The sequence below is a fragment of the Rana temporaria genome, chromosome 1, assembly GCF_905171775.1.
Source record: "Rana temporaria chromosome 1, aRanTem1.1, whole genome shotgun sequence".
NCBI lineage: Eukaryota > Metazoa > Chordata > Amphibia > Anura > Ranidae > Rana > Rana temporaria.
This window is the reverse complement of record NC_053489.1, coordinates 669,430,060-669,442,836: the sequence shown is the minus strand read 5'-3', so window position 1 is coordinate 669,442,836 and position 12,777 is coordinate 669,430,060. Positions and strand designations below refer to the sequence as shown.

Here is a 12,777-nt window from a genome sequence, read left to right as displayed (position 1 = left end):
TTTCTTTTACTTTCTGCCAACAAAAACACATAAAAATGTTTAAAGTATCAAATCTCTTAATACATTTAGGCCTAAATGTACTCTTGACACATGTCTTTGATAAAAAAAATCCCAATAAGTGTATATTGATTGGTTTGTGTGAAAGTTATAGCGTTTACAAACTATGGGATATATGCTGGAATTTTTATTTATTAATCTTTTTTATACGAGTAATGGCGGTGATCATTAACTTTTATAGTGGGATGGCGGGCAATCTGACACTAACTAACACTTTGTGGGAACTAACTGCCACTGACATCACTGGTGACATTATTACAGTGATCAGTGCTAATAATATGCACTGTCACTGTAATAAGGACACTGGCTGGGAAGGGGTTAACATCCAGGGCGATCAATCAATTAAATATGTGCCTAACAATGTGTAATGAGTGTACTGTGTGCTGATTTTACTGACGATCTAGTTATTTTGAATCCCTGCTTAGCAATGAGATCCCCTGTCACTGAATGAATGAATGAATGAAAAACTTATAAAGCGCTGGGCATGCGAACTGAATCGCACTGAACACTGTGTGCTGTTTACACGCACAGGGCTGTGGTCAGGGAAGATCACAGCCAATTCACCAGGTGGTGAATCACTGGCCGGGGGCCCCGATGATCGACATGTGCTGTGCCCCCTACCTGGCAATGCAGAATCATGTATACAGTATATATGTGATTCTGCGCAGACAGCCTGCTAAAATATAAAAGATGGGGGTGTGCTGAGTAAATAAACACCAAACTTGTCAAACCTCAAGATTACCCAAAATGCATGTGCACTGGGATGCGTCCACGGGACGGCGCATGTGCCGTACGTTATTCGTATCTTTATGACGCTCAGTCCATCATTTGCATGGGGTCACGCCTCATTAGCATGGCTCACGCCCACTTCCACCTATGCTGGCTTACGCCGAGGAAACCCAGCGTAGATTTGGGAGCGAGTGCTTTGTGAATACTGTGCTTGCCTCTGTGCGCTGCGTCGGCGTAGCGTATATTCGATACGCTACGCCGGCATAAATATGCGCCGATGTATGTGAATCCGGGCCAATGTGTTTACAAAATAGGGGATAGTTTTATTGCATTTTTATTATTATTTTTTTTACTACTAATGGCGGCAACCAGCGATTTATTTTTTTCGTGACTGCGACATTATGGGGGACACTTCGGACAATTTTGACACATTTTTGGGACCATTGTCATTTTCACAGCAAAAAATGCTATAAAAATGCACTGATTACTGTGAAAATGACAATTGCAGTTTGGGAGTTAACCACTAGGGGGCGCTGAAGGGGTTAAGTGTGACCTCATCTGTGTTTCTAACTGTAGGGGGGCGGGGCTGGACGTGTGACATCATTGATCGTGTTTCCCTATATCAGGGAACACACGATCGATGACAGCACCACAGTGAAGAACGGGACCAATCGCGGGACTCCAGCGGCAATTGGGTCCGTGGGTCCCGCGGCCGCGGTCACAGAGCTTCGGACCGGGTCGTGGGCGTGCGCCCGCGACCCACGGCTCGGCACTTAAAGAGACACGTACAGGTACATGCTTGTGCCCAGCCGTGCCATTCTGCTGACGTATATCTGCAGGAGGCGGTCCTTAAGTGGTTAAGGTGCAAAAACATGTGGGTTTACAACCCCTTTAAGCTCCCTATGTGTTAGCATGGGTAGGGGACATGTTCTTTTTATGGAGACATCATGGATCTATTAGAAGCCCGATGTCTCTTCTGCTCTCTACTGCAGCTGTTCAGGTACAGACCATGCTTGATTAGTTGCTACTCCAGCCACAGTAGCCAGGGGAATAAATGAACTGAAACCGGAAGTGAAAAAAGGTTGTCGCTTCCGTGTTCATTAATTTCAGAGAATATCGGCCAATGGGTGTTTCTCAATCCCTTCCTGCTCATCATCTTCAAGTGAGTTACTGCGGGTAGTTCAGGGGCGTTCCCTTTTCTCACTACTATAACAGTGATTACTTTAACCACTTAACGACCGCCGCATGTACATATACGTCCACAGAATGGCACGTACAGGCAGATGGGCGTACCCGTATGTCCCTGCCTTTCCGCGGGTCGGGTGTCCGATCGGGACCTCCCCCCGGTACATGCGGCAGTCGGAAATCGTCGGGGAGCGATCCGGGATTAGGGGGGCGGCTATTCATTTCTAGCCGCCCCCCTCACGATCGCTCCCCGGAGCTGAAGAACGGGGAGAGCCGTATGTAAACACCCGTGCTTCACTGTGGCGGCTGCATCGACCGTGTGATTCTTTTTATAGGGAGACGCAATCGATGACTTCAGACCTACAGCCACACCCCCCTACAGTTGTAAACACACACTAGGTGAAACATAACTCCTACAGCGCCCCCCTGTGGTTAACTCCCAAACTGCAACTGTCATTTTCACAATAAACAATGCAATTTAAATTCATTTTTTGCTGTGAAAATGACAATGGTCCCAAAAATGTGTCAAAATTGTCCGAAGAGTCCGCCATAATGTCGCAGTCACGAAAAAAATCACTGATCGCCGCCATTAGTAGTAAAAAAAAAAATTATAAAAATGCAATTAAACTATCCCCTATTTTGTAAACGCTATAAATTTTGCGCAAACCAACTGATAAACGCTTATTGCGATTTTTTTTACCAAAAATATGTAGAAGAATACGTATCGGCCTAAACTGAGGAAAAATTTTTTTTTTATATATTTTTAGGGAATATTTATTATGGAAAAAAGTAAAAAATATTGCATTTTTTTCAAAACTGTCGCTCTATTTTTGTTTATAGCGCAAAAAATAAAGACCGCAGAGGTGATCAAGTACCACCAAAAGAAAGCTCTATTAGTGGGAAAAAAAGGACGTCAATTTTGTTTGGGAGCCACGTCGCACGACCGCGCAATTGTCTGTTAAAGCGACGCAGTGCCGAATTGCAAAACCTGGCCTGGGCATTTAGCTGCATTTTGGTCCGGGGCTTATAAGTGGTTAACTGAAAATCTGATTTCTGGCTGGAAAGAAAAACAGAACCAAGCTCTTGGCTGCAGTATTTGATTTGCACCAAAATGTAAATATACATTTTTCATTCATTTATTTTATTTTAGTATGTATTTATTTTATTTGTTTTAGTTCCGACCACAATAAATTAATAAATACAAGATTTTAAACAACTTGCAGTTGATATCCTATCCTGCTGATAGTTATGTGGTTGTTTTTTTTTTTTTTTTTTTAAGAATGAGACTAGTACCCTGATTTTTACTGCTTAATACTAAACCATTCTGAAAGAAAACTCCGACCCTGTCCCTTACACATTCCAATAATGGGATAACTCACTGGCCAGACAAACTTCAAGACCATCAGAAAATGTCAAAGCTTTGCCTTTCAGAATGGTCTGATCCAAGAGCGTTTTTAGTTCTAATCGTCCTGTACAGCCAAGTGCAGGGAGTAATTAAGACTTGTCCTCCCTTTGCAGGTGTTTTACATTTGGGATCGGTGAAGGAGCCTCCACATCCCTCATTAAAGGCATGGCCCGGGCAGGAAGTGGAACCTTTGAGTTTTTCATTGGCAAAGACCGCATGCAACCCAAGGTAAGAGTATACAAGAGCCTACACCCCAGAGGCGTTGCTAGGGGGGTGCAGGGCGTGCGGTCCACACCGGGTGACACCTGCTAGAGGGGTGACACCATCCCGTTTTTTTTTTTTTAGCTGACATGCCCAGCCTGCCCTGTGCAATCCCAGCCTGCCCTGTACCACCCCAACCTGCAGTGTACCACCCCAAACAGCCCTATACCACCCCAGCCTGTCCTGTACCCCCCAAACAGCCCTGTACCACCCCAGCCTGCTCTGTACCACCCCAGCCTGCCCTGTGCCACCACAGCCTGCCCTGTACCACTCCAGCCTGCCCTGTACCACCCCAAACTTTCCCATGCCACCCCAACTTGCCCTGTGACACCCTAACTTGCCCTGTACCACCCCAATTTGCCCTATGCCACCATAACTTGCCCTATACCACCCCAACCTGCCCAATGCCACCCTAACTTGCCCTGTACCACCCCAACATTTCCCATGCCATCCCAACTTGCCCTATGCCACCCTAACTTGCACTATACCACCCCAACCTGCCCTGTACCACCCTAACTTGCCCTATACCACCCCAACCTGCCCTATGCAACCCTAACTTGCCCTATACCACCCCAAACTATCCTATATCACCCCAACATGCCCTATACCACCTTAACCTGTCCTATACTCCCCCACTACACCAACCTGCCATTATACCACTCTATACTACCCTAACCTGCCACTATACTGCCCTATACTATCATTTACAGGGGCTGGTTTGGGGTGCGCCGCCTGCTTGGTGCTGGGCAGCCTAGACAGAGGGGGGGGGGTGACACCATGTTTTACCGCACCGGGTGACACCAACCCTAGTGACGCCACTGCTACACCCCTAGAAGGACGGACCTTGAGTTACATAGTTATAGAATGGTAAGAAAGCTGGGATCCATCTGTGGGTGTGCATATGTTATCTAAAGTTGCTATATGTGCAAAAACCCTCATACATGTTACCTACCCACCCCTTCCTATTTTATTATGTTTACTTCCTCTCGCTCCAACAATGTTTCATACTCACAACAACATGCACACATCCCAGGTGTGGAAAATTGGCTGGTGGACTTCCTCAGGCATAAACGCCGAGACGAGAAGAAGAAAGAAAGGGCGCGCCAGCCTATTGCATTATCCTTAAACCAGATTTTATTTAAAAAGATCAAAGGAAACTACTCACAAACAAAGTTGAAAGGAGCACAATGTACACAGTTTCCACAGGTAGCAGCAGTAAGTAGAAACCAAAACACTCCAGATGGTCATAGAGGGAATGACGACGGCCACTGCCGCCTGACGCGTTTCGAAGACCAACCTTCTTCCTCAGAGCCCAGCAGTCGCCTAGACTCCAGAGCATGGCCCCTTCACCTCAGAGGTATTTCAATACCTCTTTTGCAGGTGGGAGGACTATAAGTGAACCTTCTGGCTTTGAGATTTAACAACAAACTGAGCAGCTTTGTCTCCAGGAGCAGGAATCCTCTATCTCGAAAGAGGACATTACAGTCGTGGTGGGAACAATCATCAATTCCAGACTCGACTAGGCAAATGCCCTCTATCTAGGACTCCAAATACCAAATCACTCGTCTGCAAGTCGTTCAAAATACGGCCGCTCAACTAGTGACCGAAAAAAAAACCATGGGAATCAATTTCACCTTCACTGAGATCCCTTCATTGGTTGCCAGTAAAAGACAGAATCACTTTCAAGGCACTCTGTCTAATACATAAGTGTATTCAAGGCAATGTCCCCCAATATATATGCGAAAAAATAAAAGCCCATAACCCCAATCGCATTCTGCAATCCACCAATCAAAACCTACTCCAGATACCCAAAGCCAGATACAAGTCCAAAGGAGATCGAAGATTTGCAGTCCAGGGACCTCACCTGTGGAATGCACTACCAACCACTATCCGACTGGAGTCGGACCACTTGGCCTTCAGGAGAAAGATTAAAACCCATCTCTTCTGAGGTCAAGGGGTTCCTTACCCATGAAATGGATACAGCGCCCAGAGGCGATTCAGTTTGCATGTGTTGCGCTTTACAAGTTTCTCACTCACTCATCATAGTGGATGATCTGGTGATTCTCACGGCACTGAACTTACCTAGATGAACATGGTACTTAAACCTCACCAAACTTCTGGTCGATTTTCTGTGGGCCTTTCCATATAGCCTCTATTTGATGTGCTGCACATGTGATCAGCTTGGGGTCACCTTCTCCCTGCGGGGGGTACCTTTCACAAGGAGCAAGCTCATCAATGCCAGGGAACCAGGTAGAGACTGAGGTCTTGTGAAAAATCTAAAATTAAAGTGATTGTAAAGTCTTGGGTTTTTTTTTTTTTTATATAATAACAAACATAAAATACTTACCTGCTCTGTGCAGTTGGTTTTGCCCAGAGCAGCCTGGATCCTCCTCTTCTCGGTTCCCTCTTTGCTGCTCCTGACTCCTCCCTTCTGTTGAGTGCCCCCACAGCAAAGCAGCTTGCTATGGGGGCACCCGAGTGGAGCTGCAGCTCCGTGCATCCATTCAGACACAGAGCTGTCATTCTGCCCCGCCCCCTCTCTCTCCTCATTGGCTAACTGACTTTGACAGCTGCGGGAGCCAATGGCACCAATCAGGAGATTGCATTAAGATAAAAAACCTTCTGCCTTTACAACTCCTTTAAGTCAGTTTCCCTACTTAGAGATAAGCTTTCACTGTGTCCAGTAATAAAAGATACAGAGTCCTCTGTGAAGTGTCTTGTCCCATGTCACTGGGGGGTTTATTTACTAAAGGTAAATCCACTGTGCACTACAAGTGCACAGCAAGGGCACTTGGAAGTGCAGTCGCTATAGATCTATAGGGGACATGCAAGGAAAATAAAAACATTTTTCTCTTCCGTTCATGGACGAACACAGCAGCATTGACCTTAGGGTTATATATCCTTCCTTTCAGGAGAGACTAGGCAGAAAAAACAGCACTTCAAGTGTTAAAACACTTCTCTCAGTACAGCACCTCCCAGGGGGCGGGTCCCAGGGTACATCCCACTCTCTGCCTCATGCAGCTACAGTTTTTTTCTGCCTAGCGTTAGGAGAAGACATGTCCCTTCTGGAGCCCATGTGCTCTGGAGTTTTTTTCCCCTTTTTTTGATTTTTTCCTGCATTTTTGGATCCTGGGATCTACAATCAACTGCCGACTGGGTGACAGGCTGGATCTGCGATCCTTGTAGTCCCCCCATATTCGGCCATCGAGCGTGTGCCAGCCTTTAGCTATGCGCTGGGCCATCTACGACATGCCCCGTTGCTCCAGGGGTGGGCGGTGAGCTATATGCTACAAGGCACACATTTGACCGGTCTCTATGGCTGTGTCACAGTGTGCCGGGCCGACAGCCATGCCGTATCTGCCTGCGGACGTTGGGTCTGTCTGGAATGCCTCCAGCCGGTGGTCGCAGGATGGGTAAGTAGTATCCCCTTGCCTTGGCAGGGTGGTTTGGCTGGTGCATTCCTGGGGAGGTTGATTGAGGGTCCACCCTGCTTTCCTCTCTCCCTTCCTCCCCTCCTTTCTCCACGTTCTAGGTGGCTGGGTCGGCCGTGAGGTGGGGGGTCTGCCTGGGGAAGGCTCCATCCTGAGGCTGGGGGCTGTGTCTGCTATGCGGGGGTGCTGTTGCTGCCGTGTGTGCGGGGGGGGCCTGCCTGGGCGTACCGGGTGTTTTCTGCTGTGTGAGGTGTTTTTTTGGATTACCTTCACAGCCGCCATGTTGGCGGCGCCAGGCGCCTTTATTGGAGATCGGCGGCCATTTTCTTGTAGCCCACATGCTCTGTTTGCATGTTGGCGGCCATTTTGGAAAGTGTATTTGCCTCTAGTGGCAAAATAAACGGCGCAAGCGGCTCCAGCACACATCCTGAGGGACGGTACAGCACGGAGCAGCGCTCTGGGAGGCAGACAGCAGCGGTACAGGCCTGGTCGGGGTGGTGAGAGTCCCCTGTTTCTCTGCTGCGGCCGGGAGGCTGGCCTGTGGATCTTGCCTTGCATTCCGGGGGTGACAAACGGGTGGACTAACATGGTGTCAGAACTGGACGCATCTCCCCCTGACAATTCCGGAATTAACCCTTAGTGCCCCTGTACCTGCGGCCTCGGTGGATGCTATGACGGCAGTCCTAGAGGCGTTTGTTGCCAGGGTAGAAGTGGCGTGTGGCCAGAGGGGGGTAAAAAGCGCCCCCCCTCCCCCGCCTTCTTCTGTGGATGCCTCTGACACGGAATCGGGCCCATCTTCTGCTCCCGTCCCTGGTTCCGAGGTGTCAGAGGATGCAGGACAAGTCCACACAGGCAGTGAGGATGACACTGCATCAGGGTCGGAGCATGATAGGGCGCTAGTTGGAACTCTTATCACTGCGGTGCGGGATACTCAAAAAAATGAGGATTCAGCGGAGACATCGGAGATGTCGGTCCCTTTTGGGTTCCGTAAGCCGGCCCGCACTGCAAAAGTGTTTCCTTGTGTTCCTTATCTAGAAACATTTTTGTACAAGGAATGGGATCGGCCGCAAAGGGTTTTTTCTGTTCCAAGATGTTTTGTGGTCCGTTACCCTTTTGAGGAGGATTTCCTGAGGAAATGGACCTCTCCTCCGTCAGTGGACCCCCCTGTGTCCAGACTGAACAAGGTGACCACGTTGCCTGTGGAAGTGGCTCCCGCTTTCAAGGACCCCGCAGATAGGAGAGCTGAGACTGTGGCCTGTTCCATGTTCACGGTGGTGGGTTCGGCGGTGAGGCCGGTCTTGGCCAGGGCTATAGTGTCTCAGACACTTACTGAACAGTCAAAGTTGTTGCTTTACGAGTTGGGGGAGCATCAAGCCCCTCCGGACTGTGTGGCGCTTGCCGACCAGTTGGTGCAGGGCCTAAAATGTGTTTGTGAGTCAGCCCTGGATAAGACTCCCTTGCTGTCCAGAGCCTCGACCTTCAAAAGCCTCCGTTTGAGGGCATTAGGGAGATCCCTCTATTGACTCTGTCCCAGAAGGTGTTTTTTCTGGTGGCAGTTACATCGGTCAGACGGCCTTGTCTTGCAAGGCTCCTTACTTGGTCATCCATAAGGATAAGGTGGTGCTGCGTCTGCAGCCGTCGTTCCTTCCTAAGGTTGTTTCGGCCTTTCACCTTAATGAGGACATTGTTCTTCCATCCTTGTGTCCTCGGCCGGCGAATCCAAAAGAGGCTGCGTTACATTCCTTGGACGTGGTTTGAGCCCTATGGGTGTACCTGTCTGCTACGGCTCCGTTCCGGAGGTCAGATTCACTGTTCGTGTCAGTGACTGGTCCTAAGAAGGGTCTGGCGGTCTCGTCGGCCACCATTTGTAGGTGGATCAGGCAGGTCGTGCTTCAGGCCTATACTCTAAAGGGGCGGGCGCCCCCCCTTCCCGGTTACGGCGCATTCGACCATCGCAATTGGTGCCTCCTGGGCTTTCCGCCATCAGGCGTCTGTTTTACAGGTGTGTAAGGCAGCGACTTGGTCGTCAGTCCACACCTTCTCAAAGTTTTACAAGGTGCATGTGAGTGGCCGCAAGTTTTGCAGGCAGCTGTTTAAGGTTGAAGTTCCTCCGTTGAGGAGCTCTGGTTTGTTTGGGGTGAAGTTGGTTTGCTGTGTTTTCGCACCCCTCGATTTTTTGACACTGCTTAGGGACGTTCCTAAGGTCAATGCTGCTGTGTCCGTCCATGAACGGAAGAGAAAATAGGATTTTTGTACTCACCGTAAAATCCATTTCTCTGAGTTCATGGACGGACACAGCACCCACCCCTCCTTTGTTTGTACTGCTTGTTGACGAACTGAGGCTGCAGATGCAGAGAGAGGAGGATGTTCCCGGGGAAACTGCCCCTTGGGAGGTACTGTGTGGAGTGTTTAACACCTAACATGCTGTTTTTCTGCCTAGTCAATCTCCTTGAAGGAGGATAATACCCTAAGGTCAAGATGCTGCTGTGTCCGTCCATGAACTCAGAGAAATGGATTTTACGGTGAGTACAAAAATCCTCTTTTTATTTTTTTTAATATGTTCAGGTGTTTTTAACTAGCCTTGCAGGATAAATGTAATTCTTGTATGTGTGCGCTATAATCTGTTTTGTACTGTTTGTTGGTCTTATAGCAGCACCATCTTGAATGTAAACACATTTTAGGGTGTGCCCCCCAAGTATGATTTTATATGTATTGGTTAAAAACATTACTGTGGGGGAAACCTCTGGATTGAAAGTTGATATAATTTTTGTTCTTTTTGTCTTTTAATTGGTTATTCATGTTTATCTTCTTGTTGTTTTTGTCTCAGGTTCTGATTTGGTAAGCCTACTGTTTTTCTTTTTTATTAATACCCCTCCCAAGGTTCTTCGGGCACTTAAGTATTCCTTACAGCCCCCTGTGGAGGACGTCTCTCTCATATGGACCCTTCCTTCTGGTGTGGAAGGCATCATCCTGTCCCAAGTCCCCACTTGCTTCTTCCAGGGACAAAGGTCTATTGTCTACACTCAGCTAAAGGGAAAGGTCAGTGGCCCAGGGAACATTGTGTTTTGTATGGTAGTTCACAGGTCTCAGGTAGATGGACACAGGCCGAGTGATACTGCATAGTTATACTATACCTGGAATATTTTTAGATCAAGCTAGGCTCTGCTGGTGGTACAAAAATTAAGTATACGGCCCAGATCCACAAAGAACTTACGCCGGCGTATCTATTGATACGCCGCGTAAGTTTTACGATGCCCCGACGTATCTTTGTTTTGTATCCACAAAACAAGATACGACTGAATGTGGGCTAAATCCGACTGACGTACGTCTTAGTACGCCGTCGGATCTTGGGTGCATATTTACGCTGGACGCTAGGTGGCGCTTCCGTTGATTTCCGCGTAGAGTATGCAAATTAGCTAGATACAGCGATCCTCAAACGTACGTCCGCCCGGCGCATTTTTTTACGTAGTTTACATAAGGCTTTTTTCGGCGTAACGTTACCCCTCATAAAGCAGGGGTAAGTCATGTTAGGTATTGTCGTCGGAAACGTACGAACAGCGTCGTGTTTTACGTTGTTTGCGTAAGTCGTCTGTGAATGGGGCTGTACGTAATTTACGTTCACGTCGAAAGCATTGACTATTTGCGACGTGATTTCGAGCATGCGCACTGGGATATTCCCACGGACGGCACATGCGCCATTCCAATAAAAGGTATTTTATGTGGGGTCAAGATGAATTAACATAAAACACGCCCACATCTTAGTCATTTGAATTGCGCGCCCTTACGTCGACACATTTACACTATGCCGCCGTAACTTACGGCGCTAATTCTTTGTGGATAAGGAACCTCCGCTCTAAGTTACGGCGGCGTAGTGTATCTGAGATACGCTACGCCAGTCTTATATATGCGCCGAGGTACGTGGATCTGGCCCTACAACTTCACCCAATCTGAGGGAAAGTGGACAACCTATATGTGGAGTAGGTGGGCTTTCTGTGACGATGGGTTGGGTTTGAGGTGCAACTAGGTGAAATTTAATTTAATAAACCTGCAAGCTAAAGCGATATTTTCCCAAGCCACAAAACACACACAGCAAGTGCCACAAGGGAATCAAGTAATGAAATATATTTAACCACTTCCATACAGGGCACTTACGCACCTTCCCGCCCAAGCCAATTTTCAGCTTTTAGCACTGTCGCACTTTGAATGGCAATTGCGCGGTCATGCTACACTGTACCCAAACAAAATTGGCGTCCTTTTTTCCCCACAAATAGAGCTTTCTTTTGGTGGTATTTGATCACCTCTGCGATTTTTTTTTTTTTTTTTTTTTTTTTTTTTTTTTTTTTTGCGCAACAACTAAAATAAAACTGAATTTTTTTTTAAAAAAATACGTTTTTATTTTTTTCTGTAATTTTTTTTGTAAATAAGTACGTTTTCTCTTTCAATTACGGGCACTTATATGGCGGCACTGATGGGCACAGATGAGATGGCACTGATTAGCGGCGCTTGTATGTGACACTGATGGGCACTCATAGGCGGCACTGATGGGCACTCATGTGCGGCACTGATGGGCACTCATGGGCGGCACTGATGGGCACTCATGGGCGGCACCGATGGGCACTCATGGGCAGCACTGGGCACTCATAGGCTGCACAGATGGGCACTCATGGGTGGCACTTATGGGCACTGTGGGGTGGCACAGATGGGCACTGTGGGGTGGCACAGGTGGGCACTGTGGGGTGGCACAGATGGGCACTGTGGGGTGTCACTGATGGACACTGTGGGGCGGCACTGATTTACTTATGTTGCCAGTCAGTGCCCATTTGTGGGCATTGATTGGCATCTTTTTTTTCCAGACTTTTTTTGTTTTTCTCAGACTTTTTTTTTATTTTTTATTTTTTTTAGACTTTTTTTGGTCCCCCCCTTTTTTTCTTCCCTGGTGGTCCAGGGCCAGGGGGCACTCCCTGGTGGTCCATGTGGCGATCCGAGGGGGGGCTGTGCTGATAAACAATCCCCTGTCAGGAGAGCCGCCGATCGGCTCTCCTTTACTCGCGTCTGTCAGACGCGAGTGAGGAAGAGCCATCAACGGCTCTTCCTGTTTACATCGTGATCAGCCGTGGTTGGACAGTGGGTGAGTGAGTGGGCGTAACGTATCCTATTTACGCTACGCCTCCGCAACTTTGACAGGCAAGTGCCGTATTCTCGAAGCAAAGTTGCGGCGGCGTAGCGTAAATAGGCCGGCGTAAGATCGCCTAACTCAAATATGGAACATGTGGCCGTGTTTTATGTTAATGTATTGTGACCCCACGTAAATGACGCTTTTTACGAACGGCGCATGCGCCGTCCGTGAAAGTATCCCAGTGCGCATGCTCCAAATTAACCCGCAAAAAGCCAATGCTTTCGACGTAAATGACGCACAGCCCTATTTGCGAACGACTTACGCAAACAAAGTAATCGGCAGAAAATTTTACGCTGGCCCGACGTCCATACTTAACATTGGCTTCGCCTCATATAGCAGGGGTAACTTTACGCCGGAAAAAGCCTAACATAAACGGCGTATCTGTAATGCGACGGCCGGGCGTACGTTCGTGAATTGGCGTATCTAGCTGATTTACATATTCTAGGCGTAAATCAGCGTACGCGCCCCTAGCGGCCAGCGTAAATATGCTGTTAAGATACGACGGCGTAGGCGACTTACGCTGGTCGTATCTT

General features: G+C 48.0%; 1 protein-coding gene across 1 annotated transcript in view; it reads left to right on the top strand.

Moving 5' to 3' along the window:
- The first annotated feature begins 9,860 nt into the window (after positions 1-9,860).
- LOC120924602 (von Willebrand factor A domain-containing protein 5A-like) overlaps positions 9,861-12,777 on the top strand; it is a 41,118-nt gene continuing 38,201 nt past the window's right edge. The window contains exon 1 of the mRNA XM_040335593.1: positions 9,861-10,107. The gene's annotated coding sequence lies outside the window, so the exon portion shown is untranslated. The remainder of the gene's footprint in view (positions 10,108-12,777) is intronic.